Source organism: Pieris rapae, chromosome 5 (assembly GCF_905147795.1).
Source record: "Pieris rapae chromosome 5, ilPieRapa1.1, whole genome shotgun sequence".
Lineage (NCBI taxonomy): Eukaryota > Metazoa > Arthropoda > Insecta > Lepidoptera > Pieridae > Pieris > Pieris rapae.
The window spans coordinates 2,118,298-2,141,772 of NC_059513.1; the positions used below are offsets into that span (position 1 = coordinate 2,118,298).

A 23,475-nucleotide genomic window follows, 5' to 3' on the forward strand; every position below is an offset into this window, starting at 1 on the left:
TTGTTCGCCGGAAACAAGTCCATAGGCATACAAACATACAATAAAAACAAAAATAAACTAAACTAAAATAATTACAGATAAAAACACAACAGCATTAATATTAATTTCGTATAATAATAATAATTTCCAGTTGAAAGACCGATATTTTCAACAAAAACGTATTTCATTTTGTCATGAACAAAGATTCACTCGTAATATTATAGCAACATTGCCGATGACGTAATTTACGAATATGGCGGGTGACGCGAGAACGCTTCCCCTTCGTCCCGCGCGTTACCCTGCTCCCCCGCCCCTTGCCCTCTCCGCCATTCAGTATCTTCGGTTGGACGATGTAAATGTCTCTTGTCTCGATTTATTTATTTGTGATGAATGAAAACAATTACTGTGGTGTATAAATTCTTGTGACTTCACCAAAAAGCCATCAACTTTCATTAATCGTAATTGTGGTTGTGAAACAAAGGTGGATTCGTGGTTGTGTAAATACCAGTTCTCCCTTTGAAAATTGTGACCTACAACTCATGTTTACGTGCTATAATACGGTTGTGTAAAAATTGGTGGTTTCTGGTTGTTTGTATCGTTTTAATGGGATCTTGTTGAAGTACAGGTAGGTGAAATTGTAAAAAACCTGTTGGCGTACGCAATATAAACGGTCAAACGTTAATTTGCATAGACGCCGGAAAGGATACCGCTATCCTTGGTTACAGAATGTTGTTACGTAGTTTAGACAAAATTTTGACAGAATGTTGATACGTGATCTCAAATTATATATTGTTTTCTAATTGGAATCGAACATGTGGCTCAGAAGGTGGTTACGACTGGGCGCGGCAATGCCCTACTTTTCGGATTATCATGGGCCACTTGCCACATACATTGCATTGAATTATAATTTATTTGAATATAAATGTTTTTATGTATAAAGATTCAGATAAGATAAAACTGATATATTATTTTAATTATAAAGAAATGAATATTTTTGCCACTTGCAACCATGTAAGTTACTAAAATTAATTTGTACTTTAAATTAAACAACATGGCATTTAAATAAAAACATTGCAGGCACATGACTTTAAATGGATTTTTATAATAATTTAAAATATGGCTGATTTGAAATATACTAATGAATATCTATAATATTCATTAGGTAACCTATTAAAATTTCTTTTAATTTGGCCCATTTGCTAATTACCTTAAAATTTTAAATGTTTTTTCAAACAGTTTTTTGGTATAGTAAAAACAAATAATTTATAAAGTTATTAATGAATCACTTTTTCAAGTATAAATCTAAAATAGTAAAATCTTTCAAGTCTTCACTAAAAAAAAACTATTTAATAAAATTCTTTAAAGACAAAGTTTTGAAAGTGCATCAAAATTAAGGCTAACTCAACCTCAACCTTTGCAACATGACATCACCGGCCAGATGTAATGGGCTTTATTGTGTCAGGCTCTATGACATCATAATATAAGGTCACAATTGATTTAAATGGCGCCACTTTATTTAATTTAGTTGGATAATTCTGTAGTCAATTGTTGTGGTCTGGTGTCACTTACAATGCGCTCAACACCAAAAATATAGTACATTTTTGAATGTGAATGAATTTGAATGAAAGCGATTTGAAATAAACAAACACATTTCTACATGTACTACTGACCATAACTTTATAAAGGTAAATTTATAAAACTAATATGATATTAATCATTTTCTTTTGTTAGTTAGTAAAAAAGCATTTTGTTAAGTTTAATGTTGTTGTTGTTGTTGTTGTTCTGCAGGTGCAGATAATATTCTATAATAATTCTACTTCGTAAATTTTCTGTAATCTTTAAATACCTGCCTCACATATGGTTGCTTCACTCATAAAATGTTAATAAACAACCATTAACAAAATAAACATTCTGGCCACCCACAGAGCATTCCATGCTAATTCTGATTAACATAAACTTTACTGTTAAATTGTACTGAGAATCAACAGATATGATCTGCTTAAATTAAACTATTTATTTAGATATGCTAGGTCTTTAAATATTTTGTGATATTTTGTAAGATTAGCATATTTGTATTATTATAAAATATTAAAATGCTGACTTAATACTCTTAATAATTTAGTTTGTCTGTTTGTGTAAATTGTAACCATATATGTGTATGTATTATAGCAGTTAGTACCTACTATTTATTAGAGTTTATATGTGTTGTAGTTTGCACTGCCCTCTTAGTTTGATACTCGATATGGTCATTATTTTTGTATGATGTCAAAAATAGTCACCTGAGACAATTAAAGAAAACTATTATTAGAACTTTAGGACATGAAAAAACTTCAAACTTATAAGGTTCTGAAAAGTTAAGTACTTAATTGTATGCAGAATTTAATTTTTTTTCTCCTTTTGGCTCTAGCACGGTTTGTGCATTAGCCAAACTCAACTATGGGATTTATATAATAAAAAACGAAGGATTTAAATTATAAAATGGTTTTTGTGGTCACTACATATTTTCTTACCAATTTGACAAAATACCAATTGGCTTAGGTTAAGCCAAGCTTAGCTTCAACCCTAATTGTGTCTCTACATATCATAATTAAAACCTCAATTATTGGCAACTATTGAAGCAATTGTCGAGTCAAGGTTAGCAAGTTGTTAAGAAAGAAAATTGTTTTAGTTTTTGCAACATTTATTGTTATATTATCGAAAAAAATAAACATATATCATTGTGCTAAGATATTCTGTCTGTATGAATCCACTGCTTTTGTTACTACTGTAATTCAGTCAAGGATTCTTTTAAACTTTTTTGGCTCATTAGTTATTGCGAATGGGGTAATTTATTCCCACAGAAAACAATTATTTTACAAAAACATTGTTATATATGCACAGGTATACATAAAAACATTGCATAGTAATTACCATATTGTAGGTATTAAGTTTTCCCAGACTCACAATTCATGAAATCTTTTAACGCTGCAGTGTTGCGAAATAAAAACAATGCCATAAAGAAATCGAGATAACATAACGAGAAAAGTTGAGTCAGATATTATTCTAACGAATGTTTTTATATCTGAGATGCATTCGTTACACCCTGGCACAAGACCAAATGCTTATTATTTAAAACACTTAGGAATTCTTTTATTGTTCAATGATAATAAAAGTGTTATTGACCACGCTTTGAAGTAATTTTGAATTTCAAGAGTTAGATTTTCTTTTGTACAATTGTGATTTATTAGACCTATTAGACAAGGGTCGATAATTTTTGAAACCAAAAAAAATAATAGTCCGATGAAAACCATTGGAAAAGGGGGAGAATATTATTAAAATGAAAGGAAAAACTATTTACGGGCGGTCTGATGTCGTGAATCGGGCGGGGTTTGTCGATTTCCGGCACTTTCCGGAAGTCATAATAATTGTATTTTTCACATAACCTCAAAATTTTTGTGAACAATTAAAAAATCAGGTTTTTGGTTTTTACTTTTATCTTTTACAAAATAAATTATTCTTCCCACGAAATTGAGTGAAAACTTACCTTTTATGTCCTAAATACGCTGTTATGTATTTGATATGAAATATTATTTTTTTCACCTTATTTTCAATTAATAATTAATATCGAAAAAGCACCCTAATTTTCACAATTATAGTAAATCTTTTCTTACTTTTTAATTTTAATTTAGCGATAGGGAATAAAGAATTGTGATAAAGGTATGGCTCAGCGTGAAAGATACAATTAATATAATGCATTTATAAACGTCGTAAATTAAGACAAAATATGTAGAGACACAGAGAGACAAAAGACTGTCCACAATATAACGAGCTTATAATTATTAAATTACAGTGGCTACATATCCGATAAAAATGGCGCTAGTTGATGTGTGCACATTATAAAGCAGTTTTTTTTTGCTTAAATCAGGAATTGGCAATGCTTCCTTAAATCCTGTCTGAAACCCGTTTCGATTGAAAAGGATCGACGGGTTTTTGTCGAATTTGAAATTGCGAACCGTTTTCGTATTGTACTTTTTGCTTTTGTCAGAATTTTTCAAAGTCAATAACATGGCTATTTATATAAGTCGATACTTCGATGGCTCTTAAAATGTTAATTAATACAGCTTGTTTATACTTCAATTTCAATTAAAAATAGGTTTTACTGACTAATTTTTCTTTAATTTAATTGTAATAGATGACATTGAACTTTTTTATACGTATACTCTTTTTGACGTTCATAAGTGTACATTGTGTTACCTAAATGAAGAAATGATTTTGATTTGATTTATAAGAGAGCGCTCATAACGATAAGGCCGCCCGTTGTGCTATAGTTTTTTAATAAATAAATATATAAATACAATTTTAAGCATATAATGATAACTAACCTAACATCCGTTAAGTACATACTTATAACAAAATAAGTTACTTTAAAATACAAAAAAAAAATCTCAAAAAAAAATTGCGTGACGAAATACTAGAACGCTTCCTTACTGCTAAAAGCAGTTTCTTCCAGACAACCCATTACTCAAAAACCCATTAAAGACATAGTGTGATTACAAATAACGAGAGAGTAAAAATATTACGATTATAGTTGAAGTAGTCGCAAGAAATCTTGCCATATACACGAAATCGATGCTACAATTTGTATTTTATTATTTCGACCCACTATTACCAGTAAACAAGTCCGTTAGCTTTCATACAGGCCCATATCTGGTGAGGAAATGTCTCTCAACGCTGACAACTTGCTGATAATTGATTTAGTGAATTGACTTTTCGAACCAATGCCTAGTTGGTTCATGAATAATACTCGAATGAAGATAGGTTATTAATTAGGCATTAGGACCTATTACCCAGTTCGATGAAGACTATAAGCAATCGTGGTTAAACTTGCTCTAAGGTTGTGTTCAAACCCCCAGGAACGCGCATAACAGCAAGCCGTGTACGAAATACGATTTATTCAAATAAATACATATTTAAAGTTTGATCCACACAAGTGCTTTAAGGAAAAAAATAATAATTATGAATGTTCGTTTCAGAGTTTTTGAATTAATGATTCTACTGTAGTAAATATAAATACAAGTGCGGACACACGTACATAGTGTCAGGACCCAGTAGTGTGAATAGCGCTGCTCCTCATAATACTGAGCCAGGGCTAATTACAACCACAGCACACACGCATTACATACTTAAAACATACATTGTTCTTTAAAAATAAATTTGTTATCTATGAATCTGATTTTTTTCTTAGATAATTGTTATTTTGTGTCTGTGTTTTGTTAGTAATAAATGTTATGTCTATGACAAAAACAAAGAACACTAAGACTGTAATGAACATTATCTTAGTTTAAGCTAATCACTCTTATTGTAAAAAATTAAGTCAACATAATATTACTTACTAGCTACAATTAGGGCATCGAAACTCGGTTCAATTCTGAAAACCCGGGTTTTCGGGTCTAAGAGTAATCAAAACCCGGGTAGACCGGTTTCGGAGCATTTCGATCTTTTGGCCTCAATCAATTGTAAGCATTCATGGACCCGTGAATGCGTATGAGACCTAGATTTCGAAAACTGCTATCCCTTGCAAAATTTGGTGAATGTAAAGTGATCCCTATATATCTTCTATTTTTCATAGATGTCCATACATCGAATGATATCGAAAACTTCTTTTCATCTGACAGTATAATTTTTACCTCGTTTATTATTTCTAGCTTCCTTTTATCAAAGTCTTTGAGAATTATGTGGCGAACGGTATCAGCAGTAGTTGGCAATTTGTTGCCGGTCTTTTCAGAAAGGTACTTTAAATCTTGTGATTTTGAGAACGTTCTAAGAGAAATTCCATCAACTGCAGCCATATGAGACACCATAACCTGCATACTTGGGTTGGCATCAGTCTCAAATGGCGCCGGTAATCATCACCCGCGCAACGATACACCCTTCCCTCTCAACTGCTCCACAGTTCACCCCTCTCATGTCCTGAGATGGACGCGCATTTAACTTGCATGTCTTGTTTATGGGTAGGAACGTAGCAAGGAAGCTACTTTTTGTGTCATAAATAATAATTTATCAAAGCGAATTTTTATTCAATTTACTTTTTATTGCATTCAAAGTGCTTTAAACTTAATAAACAACAAAAACAAAAGTATTAAAAAAAAAACCGAAAAACCCGAAAACCCGAGTTTTAAAAATTGAAACCCGGTTTTTTTTGTAATCCTCAGAACCGGGAAAACCCGGGTTTTTACGGCCCGGGTAAACCCGGGCTCGATGCCCTAGCTACAATCATTGTATAGGCTAGGTTGTAATTCGTCTAAAGTCGCATTCTCTTCAATGTGTATAGTAAACATCCAGGGGAAATGAGAGGCCCAAAGCGAAGAGCGGTCGCGTACGCAAACGAAATTAAACACTTACCAAAGCGCCTAATACATTTGCATTTTATAGTATTACCAGCGGATCTGACAGACGTTGTCCTGTCTATACGTCTTTAATTTGAAAATTTCAAACTTTTTTTTAATAAGCTAAAACATTCTGGACCATTTTGATGAAAATTATTATTCAAATGTTATGACAATATCTAACGATCCAGCACATGGTCTACAATAACACAATGATAACAAAACTTTTTTTTAATTTGATCGCAGCGCTAACTGTCGGGACAGACTAAAATTAAAATTCGAATATTATTTAAAATTTGACAGTGCGATGGTAGCGCCGTCTGTCGGATCCAATGTAAAACATTCCAAAATCAACAACTACTAATTAATTAAAAAAAACATTGTCCAGCGGACAAAATTGTGAATCTAAACCATTCTCGAATCTCCACGAACACACACAAAAAATTCATCAAAATTGGTCCAGTCGTTTAGGAGGAGTTCAGTCACATACACACGCACACAAGAAATATATATATTAAGATTGTAATAATCAGGAAGCAGGTCTTAGTAACATTATTTTGATCTCCCACGCCGTTTAGGTCATTGTACTTAGCGTAGGCGTAACCTAGACGATCTAGACTGCTAGACTAACGTGTTTTAGGAACTGGCTTCTGCCCGTGACTTTGCATGAAACTCTCTTCCTTATTGATATGTCGCGTCATGATTCTACAGACAAAAGATACGAATGAAATACTAAAGCATTCTCTATAATAAAAAACAGTGATCTCTTTCCAGCACAGAGAAAACGCCGTTCGTCAGATAGAGACAATTGAGTAACTGTAAAACAGTGGGACTGTAGTTTTTATTCGGGTTGTGTTAGCAGCTATTAATTAGATTCTTATATCTTGTCTCTTAGTGTTATGTGTGTGTGTGTCATTCGTTAGTTCTTCACTATGTTTTATATAATCGACTTTTAAACGCGCTATTGTATTAAATAACAATGTTTCGTATTTGTTTGATTAGTTTCGTTTTTTCAAGAAAAAGGTTGGCAACGCACTCGCCCTCTGGCAATGAGCGCCCTTACGCGGCGGTATCACTTAACATCAGACAACAGATGAGCCTCCTGCGCATTTGCCCACTGTTAATAAAAAAATAGGAAATTTTATATTTAAAAACGATAATTCAAAGATTTGGCTAATTGTCGAAACCCAAAAGTCGTATTCATCGATATTGCTAGATTATCCTAATTAAAAGCATTAGCTTTGGAATGAACACAAAGCCAGATTTTATTTGTAAAAAGTTGGACGATTCTTCAACATTACAACACATTGATTGTTGGCATCAATATGTTAACAAATATGTGACCGATTTGCCTACTCTCTCATTCGGATCATTTGTCTACTCTCTCAAAACCAGTGTGATTTGAACATTTAAAAATAAACATGTCCTATTTAACCTTCTTCATTCATTAAAAAGCTCATTATAAACGATAACTGTATAAAAGAATGAGTCATAGAATTTAATACTCCATTTTGACACAACAAAGAAAATTAACTTAGCATTGCAGCCATTGTTATCGATTATTTATTGCACTCGTTAGTTCTCAGTCTCACTATTTAAAAATAATTCGTTCTGAAATTACTCGTATTAAAGGGAGAAAACGTTATTGAGGAAGACAGGCCTACGCTCAGCCAAAATTGCGCGTGGGCGTCCGAAATTATGATTAAACTAGCATACATCCTCTAGCATTGTAGTTTATTAAATTAATAGACATCAAGTTCATGTTACTGATTTGTTTGTAAAAGATAGTGAAGGATGGAGCACTATAGATTAAAAATTAGTTAATTTTATTGACGAGTCTGTTAGTTTAATGATTTTTACTAATTTTAATTTAATTAATGTAATGAAAATAGTTTTCTTATTCTCATTTTATCGGAAGCTTTATGAAGGTAATAAAATCGTGCAACAGTTATGATATTATGTCATCGCTACCACGAAGGCGTGAGGTCACGTAGCATCATGATACAAAAATAGTACAGTGAGACCCTAAATGAAGTCGCCGATAACCTTTGTACCATTTGACGATTAGATCATAATGACTCAGTGCTTAATAATTGCATTGAAAATGGCATCAGAGCAAAATATATAGTATTGTCTTTTATTAACATAACTTTTACACATTTAAAGAAAAATATTTTTTAAAGATTATAGTCGATACCAACTCCGGGGAAATAAATACAGATAATACAACATTTTCTACAGCTGTGATACTTTTTGACATTTAACACCTTTGTCTTCAGTCACCGTGACCACGCACGCTGTAAAGCACGCAAAACGTCGGTTAAATTTAAAATTATGTTTAAATAATTATAAGTTTAAATACATAACTATAATCCGTAAAAAAGAGCAAAATATATGTCTATTTTAATACTTACGATTTCCGGTTTCAATAACGGAACCGCTTACTGTACAGGCCCTTAAGATCGATCGTCGGATGTTTTATATCAGTGATTTGTGTAGAACAAAGATTTCTTAAGACGCTTGTGAAAATAAATCGTTTAAATAATTATAAAATACAATCCCGAATCACTGTGTAATATCTTATCATCTTTCATTTGAAAGGATAATACGGTAGTAATCAGTAATTTCTTGAAAGGCGATTCAATAAGTAAACCTATAAACCTGTGATAAATCAGTGTAGTTATTTTTTTTAATACGGCGTTGAATACATGGGTAGATAAAAGCAACCTGGGTTTAAATGTTTTGCATAACTAAGGGTATCCGTTATTCAGGCTTCTGGATTATCATCATAATCGGAAGTGTTTTATGTGTGCGTACAAAGTACATGTCAGAAATGAAACTTCTTTGTAAATTAATTATTATTAAGGTAAAAGCCCCAATAGATGACCATGAGCCATGTATTTGTGTATCTATATTCACACTATTTACACACGTGGTGATAATAATATAAATTAAAAAAATCTGCGTTAACTGCACAAGACTTTATGCTATAGAATTTCCATCTAAAGTTTTATTATGTTACTACTAAACGAATACATCAATTAATAGCGTGTATTTTTCCTCGATCTCCCTTTCTCACTCTCTAGCAATCGCTCTCTCACTTTTCTTCGACAAAAACGCTGCACATCTCCGTGACGTTCCATAAAAATTTTACCCTCAGCCTAAGAAAGTTTTACTTCAAATATCTACATACATATATATTTTATATCTGTGTTGACCTTTTGCTGATGCAACCGAATTAAGTTTAACCTGCTTGTGTTTTGTTTTTTTTTCCTTTATCGCGCTGCCGCAGTGTTAACAAGTGACCTAACAACGCGAATAAAAGAATAGTTACATCGACAATAGCGGGCCCTAATTACTGACGTGTCAAGAGTTGCTCGAGATTTGTGCAGACTCATGATGTCGTGAACATCGTTCATGATTTTTTCGAACAATAAAAACCTAAGGTTCATTCGACATTTATTTTTTATGTCAATTGTGACGCTGGTCTAGAGACTGTTCTGTATTATCAAATTAAATAATTCTGTAGCATTCACATATTTCTATGATGATGTACTATACGGTTTAAGACGATATCGTTTAGAACAACATACCGGTTATATTGACCAAAATCAAAGGTCCCGGCTGAATTCTAGTGTTATTTAGTAACAACGTCATCGGCTGTTACGACTATCGGTTTATACGACCTATGAGTAGTTCTTCGATGTCGTTATAACAGATTGACTTTACTATAGAGGTATATAGTTCTCTGAGGGTTTGTTTGTAGGAATCTACGGAATTCCTTTACCGGTTTGATATTCTTTCACTAGTATAAAGCTTGCTCAGTGACAAATTTATTTGTAAATTAAATTCATATCTATATTTTACAATTTACATCGCGCGGGTTAGTGCTTACTTAACCTTAGATAAACATATTATTTATAATTCAAGTATAATCGTGTACTTTCTTGACTCGGAAATATTCAGAGATTACAACAATTACTTCGAGTCGTTGACCGTTGGTTGGGCTTAATCGGTGGCCGATCGGCGGCAATTTAAGACAATCTACTCATCCGCTGACTATTTTAAGAACATTTATTAAGTATTATTTTAGAATATATAGATAGAAATTGTAAAATCATCTATGATTATGCTTTACGCGTTGCAGCGATATGGTTCTTTAAGCAATCTTAATTGACATAATCTGCTATTTTCTGTTTTTTTAATTCATATTCTGTGAGCTCTATCTCCAGTATTTACAGTCGGTAGTCACAATTTTAAATAGGAAAAAAATAAAAAGAAAGCGGGTAGATTTCTAACATTTTATTTGTTACATAAATTATTAATTCTAAGGAGACCGCCTATCTAGTTTACATGTATTCTTCGTATTTTGCTTTCGAATCTTTTCGTAACAATGGAAAGTAATATGAACTCTGCAGTTCCCGAACTCCGCCCAACTATTTACTCAGTCGTATGCTTATTGTGCAAAGTTTCAGGACGTAGCCACCCTCTATATTGTCGAGTTCCCTAACGCTACAATACTAAATGGTGTTTTACTGATGATTTTTATTTCAAAGCAAGAGATGTAACAGTCTACACGTTAGGATGTTAAATACAGAATGACCTCTGTATGACGTTTAATAAAACCGTAATAAAAAATTTATTACATTTTTTTTTGTTGAACGAAGATGTTGTCTCGTAGCACAAAGTTATCCAATTTTTCTTATCGACAAATTAGACTAGATTTTTGTAAATAGAAGAACTTTTATACTAACAAAACTATAAGTCGCGTGTCAGTATTAAGTGTCATCTGTCAAGTATAGTCAGTGCAATATTTACCTTTGTGCACACATGATTATTACTAAAGCGAATGAGTTATCAGCTCTATAAGATGGTCGTATTGCATACAATTAGCCTCCAAAATGAGGCTGAGGCTCGATTCCTTGACGTTGCGTAGAGATGTGGATCTGCATCTTCTACCGTATTTATCATGGAGAGTGTTCAGAGGAGTTCGGTCTAATACCTACAGCTGATTTTCATTATAGGACGTCAAGGCAGAATACAAAGTACCATCCGTATCACCTTGTCCGTCGCTCCACACTGAAGTATTTCCGAACCAATTCGACTTAGGATCCTTAAAGAAGAGCATTCAAAATCTTGTAAGGCTGCGTGCACTTGAGCCTTCTGACAATGGGAGTGTCCATGGGCGGCGGTATCCCTCATCACGTGAGGCTCCTGCCCGTTTGCCATCTATTACATTAAAAAAAAAACACCCAACAAACATACTGTTAGCTTGTCATTAATAGTAATACTACCGAATATCGTAACAATCTTCGATACTGAATATCATAAAAAACTGTCTTAAACAATGTTGAGTATTAACTGTAGTCTTGTATAATGGACTCTTGGTAAAGCAATAAAAATCGGTAGTATAACAACCATAACGTCTCTGTTTCCGTCTGCACAGTGTTTACTTGCGTCTAGACTAAGTACTTGGGCATTGACTGCTCTGTTTTATGGCGCCTTCTTGGCTCCACTTCCTAAATAAAGTACGAAGGGATGAATTACTGATGTTTGTTAGGCGATTTAGATGTGTAGAATGTTTATAAGGCGAAGTTGAAGTAGAGTTCTTTCTGTCTTAGTAAATAGTGGCGCTTATTATAAGCATTCTATTATTTGTTGTAATATTAAACAAACAAACAAAAATCATTTATTCATATAGGTAACATAATGTACACTTATGAACGTCAAAAAAAAAAAGAAATATACATTAAATGATTCTAATTTTACATTTACTGCCAGTTGTCAAATCAAGGGCGTAGAACGGAAGAGAAGAACTGGCAATAAACTCTCTAAAATATCTAGCCCCTAGATATCCTAAGAGTCACACACACAAGATCGTCTAGATTAATACATGGTAAAATATATATTTGAACATACAAATGCATATTATAAACGTATCATTATTTATTTGTGTTTTTGTTTTAAACTGATATTGAATTGAATGCTTTCTTACAATTCTTATTAGCAATGTACCATCTTATATTGGTGTGGTGACATCACTGTATGTTAATGCGGCCCAGACCGGTCCCTAGAGCAACGCCGAAAACCTGCTGCAATTACGACCAAGCCATAAACACGACCGCGAAAGCAGATTGACTCAAGTTCATGACATCACCGATGCAAAAAATATACAATGTAACTTTAACGGATTTATTTTAAACTTCATGAGAAAAATAATGTTTTTTTATACCATTTGATTTAGGTGTTGTAGGTGGTGTAAATGTGTTAATATTAAAACTGTTTTATCATGACTAACAAATTATTAAACTGTTGTCTATTATGAAACGTGTTCTATGAATTTTGTTTCTCTGTAAACCTGTTGTAAGGTTTTTCATATATTTTTTGTTTTTTTTTATTTAAGTATTAACACTTCGTTGCGTTACATAAAAGGAAAAAAAAATAAACATCATTTAATGAAAAGCAACTGGCGGCCTTATCGCTTTCGACCGATTTCTTCTTTTTTATTGTATGTAGACAAATTTAAAGTAAGGTCGCAGTATATTTCAATAGCCCGATCAGACGCAATAACTATCGCAACATAACCTTGCTTCGTAGAAAACGAAGCTATTATATGCAGACTTTAAAAAAAGTCCGAATAATTGAGTTTATAATCGGACCGCGTGTATTACTTTAGTGTCACAAACATAAAGATAGGGAAGAACTACTTTATTGAGGAAAAAATCATTAGCTCTCCAATAAGAGATTACGTTATTTAAAATCTTCAAGGCTAATCAATGATTTTCCTAATCAATAACTATAGCTGTGTATAGCAGTCATCTAAGTGACTAGTATTATAATACTGTGTCATACGTATATATTTAAACTGTATTTTTACATACTGTTCAATAAATTCTCTCTTATCTTTCCTGTTAACCGCAACCGTTATTTCTGCTGGTAAATAAAATTTATACGTCAATTACACATTATAACCTTCCTATTCGTTTGACATTGGCTGTACTATAGAATAGGTTTGTTGAAAAGACCCGAGTCCCACGCATTGGTGATTAGGGCTAGTACTTGCACTATCCGTGAACGTGATGTATGTGATTTTGTTAGATGACGCAAGCCTGCATTTGCAGTATATCGCTAAATGGCCTTAAATTGAGCACAAGTTTTCCTTAGTGGAAACATGATATGATTTAAATAGCGTATATTGAATGCCAGCGAGCGGTTAAACCAAAGATAAAACAGAAATCGATCGGGTAATAATTTTGTGGGATATGGTTTAGGTATGTTTCGCTGAAATGAAAGCCCTTATAACGTGGACCATTACGATTAATGTCAGCCTAAAGGCTTAAGCGTGTGTGTATGGCTGTGCTGTATGACTTAGACACAAATGTCAGAGGCTGATCACCAACGGTATGGAAACATTATTCATCACAAAATACATAGAGAAATCTGAGACCAGAGCTGGCCCAGTTTTCGTCAGATTTCGATAAGGAAAATTCTATTAAAAATGGCACCGCACTCTAAGTAGCTCATACATTATATAATCGAGAGGATATCAAAGAGTGTTGGGCAAAGGATCTCTTCATTTTTTGTTTGGTATGAAAGAACTGACTACAAAACAGCATTAATTAATATTAATGCAATGGAAACCGTACCTAGGTACTCCATTTTAAAGTCAAATGACTATATTTAATGAGGGATGCGCTATGAAGCTTCTACTTTATATCACGAGAACTGGAAAAATCTGTTATTTTGTTCGAGTCAGACAGAACTCTAGTTAATTACTCTTCAGACGATCTCAATGAAGGTATTGTTTTTTTTTTAATTTAACGTTACCACAATGTTACAGTGGATTCATGTTGACAATAATTACCGGGCACACCTGGGTGATTTTTCATGCGATGTTGACGATATTGTTAATTTGAAAGACAGTAACCACATTTATTTGATTAAATCATATTAACAGGACATACAATATTTTACTTTATTAGAGAAAGTTCTACTTTATTAGAAATGGTTTTATTTAAAAACGTAAGCTAAGTAATTTATGACACAATTATTAATCTACATATGTACAAGAAAGTAAATGTTACACAATACTTATATATATATATATATTTGTATTACTTAGTTCTTATTATCTAATTTGTATATATAATAGTTAAAAAGTTATTTGACTGAGAACTGATTTTCTTAATAAGAACTAAGTCTCACACAAAGGCGCTTACGTGAGGAATCAATAGGTAACAATAGTGGTATAAAAACCTCGTTGTTAATGCCCCTCTCATTTCAAAGTTTTTATGTTTCATGGAAATGTCATGACGAAGCCTGCCTTCACGAGACGCGTGATATAATGCCATCAAAACGCGAACAAAGCTGGAAATAGATAATTCGTAAAAGGTAGAATATCTCGTTTGTTTTATTTACAAAAGCTTTCCAACGCTCGGCACACGAATTAAGAATTAAAAAAATTAAGAAAAATTAAATTCATTTATAGTTGCTCTCCTCACACTTTAAAATAAATTTTCCTTAAGTTTTTATTATTTATGACTCGATATAGTTTCTTTTTCGTGTTGCCACTGGAGAAAAGCAGATGCCAAATTAATATTTTTTGTAATAGGTCGATCGCTATCTGCATTTATTTCAAAGTTTCCTTTTTTAAACAGTTTGTAGAAACATCAGGGGAATTATGATGGCATTTTAGTGCGAAAGGACTCTTGCTTACTTATATATGAGACTAAATAAAAATTTCTCAATAATTTATTAAATAATATGTGTATGAATCTGCATGGATGTTGACCTGTCTGTCTTTAATCGCCATTACATCGACGAGTAATGCAGTATTATTAAAGTTAAATTAGGAGTAGAACAGAAAATTATTTATATAGAAGTTGAATTTGAGGAAAGCTATTAATAGAATTATTGTGTGAGTTTCCAAGCTAGATATGTCCACTTTTATCCTTTTAAAACAATATAGTCTACATTAGTATTAGCTGTTTATGAAGGTTGGTCAAAGTCCAATGCCGTTCTAGCAGTTAAAAGAAGTTGTCAGGCACTAAAACATTATCTACTTGAAATATGATTGTGTAGTTTCATAATAGCATATATGAGGTACCTTGAGGTTGTGGGCAAGTCACAAAGATGAAACCGCGCTAGGTTAGCGTGTATAATTTTTAAAGGTTGGAGGTAGATTACACAACCAAGCTACTAACCTAATGTTCAATAAATATGTTGACTTAAATGATAACTCCGTGAAAAATGTCTGCCAGATGGTACCATAATGGCATTCCTCGCGGTAAAGGGCTCTGCATACGCCAAGAATAATATCGGATTTTTTTTCGTATTTAGAATGAGGCGTAAGTATTGGATAGCCCACTTGTATTTGTTTAGACATTTTTGTATCACTGACCCCTTTCTTATATTGTTCTAATTAGTAACTTAATATTTTTATAGTTTAAATTTGATCGTTGTCCCGGCTGTGCTTTAAAGGACTTTCTTACTATGTGCGCATTTTAACATTTAATCAAACTGTGAAGGAATATATCGTGAGGAAACCGGCTTGCCTTACATCCTAAAAGTCGATAGCGTGCGTCAGGCACAGGAGGCTGATCACCTACTTGTCTATTAGATTAACAATTGATCATGAAACACATACATAAATCTGTGAACCATACCAAACAAGATAGTATCGCCTCTGATTTATTTATATCACATAGGTTTTATTTATTTAAATAATGTATAATATGTTTTCTGTTTATTTAAGTAATCAAATAATCCGAGAATAGCCATAAGTGCAATGAACAAATCCTATTCCTATTGTGAAGTCCTAATGTATTGACGACGAACTTGAAGAACTGCGTTTCACTTATTACATGTCATGTCATTGTACACTCGTGTATGTAACGCCTAAAACGAGGTACCGTATAAATAACGTGGTCGGCGGTTTATTGCACAGTTTAGGGCGGTAACGTCACAGATTAAAATAGATAAGTACTCGCGTTTCATTATGCTAATGATTTTTAATATTCTGTTAGGAAATGTATCTGGTAACACTTGAGAGAGAGAGATTCAATAGAGATGTTGAAGCTATTCAAGATGGGTAAAACTCAGTTATTGGAAGCTTTATTCTAATTGCAGGTCACTGATGATTTCCTTCATATACGAATTGATTTTTTTCCCCAAAATCAATGAAATGTCGTTACGTTTCCTGTGTCATTGCGACTACCACTTGGGAAAGTGATCTTTATAAAGACACATTTAGCCAGGCTTAACAATGTTTTAATGTTCTACTTATAATGGCTTTTCGATTCAGTGCAGAAATAAGTACAAAAGGCAGCCTGCGTGTCTACTGCCGAACGATGAAGGTTGTGGACACCCAGGGGGAAACCACGACTTGGTAGTCTAGTCTATGTCGATTATAATGAAACTTGTAAGCTGAAACCTATGTATAAAATAATGTAGGGCTTTTCATAAGCCCGAATAATTGTACATAAAGTTTTGGACGAAAGAGTTCGTTGGTTAAATTTTTTTTTAGTTTGAAATCAGTTCAGAGCTAGTCCGTACTAATGAAATTCCACCAACTTCCGTTTTCAAATTAAGCCTGAGTGCTTCCGTTAGGCGTCCTCACGACCTCATTTGTCATAACGGAGGCGTCTACGGAAAATAACGTCATCTCGCTAGGTAATAAAGGTTTTTCTCCTGCCATAAAATGTATTTAATTGGCTTACTAATTTAGATATTAGTAAGTCTTAGTTTAAACAGATTTAACGTGACCATATGATTTTTATAATCTGTTTCTTACAGCTATAGAATTCGTAACGAATATGTTATTAATGAAAATAGAAAGTATTTTCATAATATATATATGTCGCAGCCAACTTGCTAAATTAGCCGTTCAATTAACAGCCTAGCCGTTTAACTGACGCCCTAAAAGATATTCAGCCAGTTGATTAAACAGCTAGGCAAACGACTTGGGTCGATGAAATATTTCGCGTGATTTCTGAAACGGGACAATCTTGCATCCTACAGTTCATTTTGGGGACACCGAGACTCGAGATTGGAAAAAGGGACAGTCCCATTGAAAACGGGTCGTCTGGTCACGTTACGCATACCTACCGCGGAGCAACTGCTTAGTGTGGGAGAGTTATGTTGGACCTCTCCCAAGGCGGCTACCACCAATCGTCTTGGCGGGATTCAGTAACAGCAAACAGCAGAGCCTTATCCGCTTCCCGACACACTTGCCACGCCCATTTTTAGTTTCCTGGTGGAACTATCATACGTGTTTAGGACGGTCTGCCTTTTATATTCAAATATGAAAAAAGTTGTATGTTGTTGTATATAGTAATTCTCCAATAAAGTAATAATAAGTAAATGAACAAAATCGATGACAGTGTATTCTAATTATAATTAATGAGCAAGCAAGGGTTATCTCGCCACGGTGTAGGGTTTAACGAACCCATTATTTTAACTGATAACAACTAACATTGACATTTAAATAAATAAACATAGAAGAGAATAGTGTACAGTAAAAGTTTAATGTAATGCACAATGGATGAGAGTTAGACTCAACTGGATGCCGAGTCCACCGACCTAGTTTAAAATATATATTTATTAACACTTCGTTGCAGAAATATAATATAGTTCACGTAATTAAATGAAAATGCAACTAGCGGTCTTATCGCTTTCGAGCGATGTCTTTCAGGCAACCAATATACAGAAGCATTAAAAACGTTTTCAATGTATAATTTTTAAATTTCCAACTTTATTAAGATTCTATCTAACTATATATATATATTATAGTTATCAGTTAGGTCAAGTAAAATGCATACATTCATCATGTATTTATTACTTTTAATTGCATAATTCAAATAAAAAAAACACAATTTATTGATATCATAGACGACTAATAACTTTGAAAAAAGCGTATCTAACAACCGTTCCATATTTAAATTGTGCTTGATAATTGGAATATAGAAAATAATAAATTATTATTTTGTTACAGGTATATCATTTACACATGGCACCTTACACTCAATATCATTAAACCTTACCTTGCGTTACAAATTCATAGACTAAGCCGGTAAGTACATAGATAATGTATAATTTATTATTGTTTATGTCAATTTCCGTGACAGGACAATCGAGTGACATTATATCTCTTATACCAAGTGCTAGGAAGCGGAACTTTCGCGTACTTTATGTCCTGTATACCTGTGAAGTTCTTTATAACCTATATATAAATATACAACCTTAAATGTAAAAATGGGGGAGGACTTTGCCAGTGGGCACACAGAATCACTTATCACAGACAACAAAAAACAATAGCTATAATGTATATATATTGATTCTGATATAAGGCTACAAATAAATAAATACGATAACCAGTGGTTGCTGCGTATTTGTTAGGTATAAATATTATACATGTAATTCGATATGTTGAGTAATATTACCCATAGAAGTAGTTACTACCATAAGTAGGTGTGTCTTTAGTGTCCGTCATATAAAATTTGGGTCTATAACAACAAGAAAATGTTAAATGCGAAGAATAAAATCCATTGGTGCATGAATGGTTTGATTTGAATGCGTTATGCATTCAGAGTTGAGAGGCGCACGTCTATCATGTATTTAAACATATACATTGATATAACATTTATTATTAACAAAATAAACAAATTAAAAATAATCAAAGAATTTTTTGTCAAAGAACAAGGTATGTTTTATGTATGTGACGCGTGTATGCTGTGGTTGTAATTGGCTCTGACTCAGCATTATGCCAAGGAGCAGACAGTTCCACATAGCTGGTCATTCAAGAGACCACAACAGCTCGTCTGCGCCTCAGTCGCCTAGTAAAAACTAATACTTAGTAGAAAAAAATATATTTACCAGTTTATTTATAATAATTAGGGTCTGTTTCACAATGTCCGGATAAGTTCCTAATAAGCTATTTATTACTTATTTGTAGGATAAACAGTATTTTTGCGTTTCACGACTGTCAGATAGCGCTATTTGTCATGAAAAGTGAAATTTCTTATTCGGAACTTTTATCTTTCGAATAATTTATGTGTTGCATAGCTATTTGGCACTTAATCCATACATTGTGAAACAGGCCCTTAAAGTTTTATTATTGAAACTATAGTTTAAAAACAACCAGTGCAGAGTTTAAAAATAAATAATTCATCTTCACGTTTGCATATGACTTACGGGCAAATAAGAGTGTCATTGTATGTAAGAGGCATTGTATTGCGTGGTAATTGGTGAAATTGCCCGAAACAATGGAGGCTTCGATATTATTGTTCTTTTATGACTTTTAAGTTGGTATGGTATTCGTATGGACGGACAGGTTTTAAATATTATGTGAGGCAAGTTGAGAAATATTTTCAATATTCAGTTAGGGTGAGATTCAGAAACGTCTTGGTGAAAAACCTGGATTGCGTCATTAAAGTGTATGGATTTTGATACACGGGTGTCCTATTTCAATAATCTGAATCTGAATATACGCTTAGAGGCTGAAAGAAGTAGAATTAGAATATATTTATTTGTTGATATTAATCATCACTTAGATCTGTACAAGGATACACACCTTGAACAAAACATTTTATTATAACTAGTGGTAAAGCGTTCCTTGTAACCCCTAAAGGCGAAACTTCAATGTGTTGTGACGTAATCGCCGGATATTGAGAAACGGATGGAAGTACATCGAAGTTGCATCCACGATAATGTGATATTGTACTGTTGCTTTTGTCTGCATCTATTTCATAACGAAGAAATTTAAATTTAGAATAACTAATTTCTTTTTAATCGGAATTAAATGAACATTCTTCTTTTTGTAGTGCCTCTCCATTACTAGAGGTTGGTGGTTAGCTCCTCATACTTTTTACATTACGTTCCCGATATTAATAATGTTTTGTTATTATTTAGTAACTTACAATTTTAAAGGCGATAAGAATCAGGTGAAATATGGTACTTTAACAATGTTAGTGGCGACAGGCCAAGCAAGGTGAATGACCTCTTATCGGGTCCGTTCAGTCTACCTGTTGTATCGGAGCTAATTATACCTGACACGCTCCATCGATAGCCAAGTCGGAGCATTCTAGTTCAATAGGTGTAATCATTTACATTTATTTATGCGGGAATCATTTATATATTTTACGATATAATGAATTTATTAAAATTAAAAAAAAAACATCAAAATTTCATATTATTTTATTATTATTATTTTTATTCAATAACAAGCTACATTGTTTTAGCATGTATTGGAGCAATTGAACTAAGTCTTATTATACATTTAATCCGAAAAATTATTCGACCGATATAGTAATGGTGATGGAATACTATATGAAATACATATTATATCGTTATCTGTGGGACGGAGTGTGTGGTTTTTCTATGAAGTTCTGTTCTAAAATCTACATATTTTTCTTTATTTATATCTTCTTCTTATTCTTCGCCAAATGTATCAGTTCGCGTCTTTTCCCCTCGACATTCCTCACCATGATGACATGAAGAAGTATGTATTTTTTTATGTAGGGACGTTTAAAAGCGTTTTGATCTAGTGCAGTGGTATGCAAACTTTATTAATGGCGAGCCACAAAGTTAAAGAAATTGAAGAATTGGGCCAGAATTAAAAAATAAAATGAAGTGTGTGTTAAATTCAATCATAACATTACAAGTAGAATCGATGGAACCTCGGCGGATTAAACTCTTTCGCGGGCCAGAGTTTGTCCGCGGGACGTACTGTGCCCATCACTGATCTAATGGTGTATATATATGTATGTATATTATGTTTTTTTTTTGTTAGATGGTGGTCTGATCTTCCCGCGGCGACCAACCGTGGTGGGAAGACATAAATATATAATATTACATAATTTATTTTTTGTTATGTGCGACTTCGTTTAATAAACAAAGTCTTTGGGCTGTTTTAAATGATCTGTCATGACAGTTTATTGAACTTTGTGTCAGGTGTGCCAGGTCAGTTGGGAGCCGCCGGATGCATCTGGTATCGATTTACGGATTCGTGTTTATAGGTCATCCGGGTTCTGGGTCAGATCAATTAAATACTGTGTTTGACGTTGTGCGTTTCTTTGTGCGTTAACAAGGAATTAATACGTCATACAAAATTGTAAATACCACATTTTATATACTGTTTATTGATATGGGTTAAGGGCGATTGAAGAAAATTTTCATTAGGTTAATAATTTAGACGTTTAGTGATAATTAAGACCAATCTAGCTAGAAAAGTATGTCACTGCTAGAAATCAGAATTTTGAGGAGGCCTTTGCCAAAAAAGGGCACATAGATACACTAGAAGAGGATTGAAATGCATTTTTTAATGTAAATATATCTGAATAAAGGCTATTATTATTATATATCTTTAGTAAAAGTACAATTTTTTATACGCAGAGGAGCAAAACTAATTTATTAAATACTTAATATACATGAGCTATGGTTCCTGTCAGCCTCCATATTCCTTAATAAAATGGCAATGACTACTTCAGAATTGCAAAAGTGCAGTCCCGTTTGAGGGCCTCATTAACTGACACTCCAATTTAGGTTCTGGGGTTCGAACAAAGGCTTAGGGATGATTCGAGGGGGTGTTTGATCGATGCGTAGGGAAAAATCGGAGCTTTTGTGGTGCGTGTCTTATAACCTACTATGTTTATAATCATATAAAGCTGCACGTCTACATTAAATATATATAGCATATATTTTTCCAATTTTCCTGATAAACCCTGAAAAGTCTTTAACGAATAAATAAATCGACGTAGTTTGCCATTCACATTTATTTTAATAGATTTTTACGACTGGTTAAACTAAGTTTATTTGAAAATTAATACAATTCAATTGCGGTACTATTCTATGTACAGACAGCTATTGTGTTAATTACGTAACACATCATTTATAAATAGGACAGTAACGTTTTGTTATGAATATTCAAAATACAATATGACGTGCAGACCGGAGCTGTAACAAAAACCTGAATATCGAGGAGAAACATCGAAGGCTATTGATACATTATAAAATAAGATATCTTTTAATCGGTAGACATCCTTCATCGGCAAAGAAGACTGAGAGAAAAATCCGGCGTAACAAAACTCTCGGCACCCTTTAATAGCAAATCATACAAAAAACTAAAGTGGGTTTCAAATGAAACACCATGATTTAGATTATATTATTCTGTAAAATGATTAAATAAAAAATTGAATTCGTTGATGGTATATATTTTGACGGTTGACAAACAAATAAAACTGATCTAGCAAAGCTAATTAGTGTAAAGTTTTATCGTAGTTGTGTATATCAGCAACGACCACGCAATATCCTGCGCTGGAAGTGGGTGGTTTTCCCGGGAAATGGGGGTGGGGGTGGGAGAGTGGAGGTTGGGTGTTCGTCGCCATGCTTACATTTAGGGTTGTTTGTTTACTATAGAGTTGTTTTTGATAGCATATACGGTCGTTGACCAACCAAATTTGTTTTTCTGACTGATTTCAAAAATATTTCACTAATACCTATCAATTAGTGAAATATTTTTGAATCTGGCTATTAGAAAGGCTAGAGCTTTGCTAACTTAGGTTTTTTAAGCTTTAATTCTAAAATTTAGTTTACGTAAGGATGGGTACATTTCCATGATTTATAAATTTACAAAGATATGATATTTTATGTAAAGGTATACCTATTATTGTGGGATCAATGGAGAATGAAAAGCGTTATTGTGGTTATGGTGCAAATTACTATTTCGATATGAAATGTCATACGCCTTGTCTTCCTATAGTGGTCAGACAGTCATGTTAATATTTTCTAGACATAAGACAGCTCCGCACTTTGTATTTTGATCTAGTGGCTCTATAGTTTATAAATCTTGGCGTCTGATGGCTGCATCTATTTTATTGATTGATTTAGATAATATAACTTACTAGACCAATAATATAACTTTCTTTACAGCTGGAAGCTGAACCTTCTGAAGCTACATATATAGCTTCGATCCGGTAAAAAAGTGTTTTCTTTAAATGTGTGTTCAGCAATTTGGTAATTTATTAGAATAGCATTCTGTGTCTCAGATGTCGTGGATTTTTAGGTGTAAGAATAAGATTCTGAGCTGAGATTAAGTGCTACATGAACAACGTGATTAATTTCGCACGTTTTATTC

General features: G+C 33.1%; 1 protein-coding gene across 3 annotated transcripts in view; it reads left to right on the top strand.

Moving 5' to 3' along the window:
- The first annotated feature begins 295 nt into the window (after positions 1 to 295).
- The window catches only part of LOC110996338 (protein 4.1 homolog), a 53,233-nt gene continuing 30,053 nt past the window's right edge, over positions 296 to 23,475 (top strand). For all 3 annotated transcript variants that reach the window (XM_022263957.2, XM_022263958.2, XM_022263959.2), the window contains exon 1: positions 296 to 604. The gene's annotated coding sequence lies outside the window, so the exon portion shown is untranslated. The remainder of the gene's footprint in view (positions 605 to 23,475) is intronic.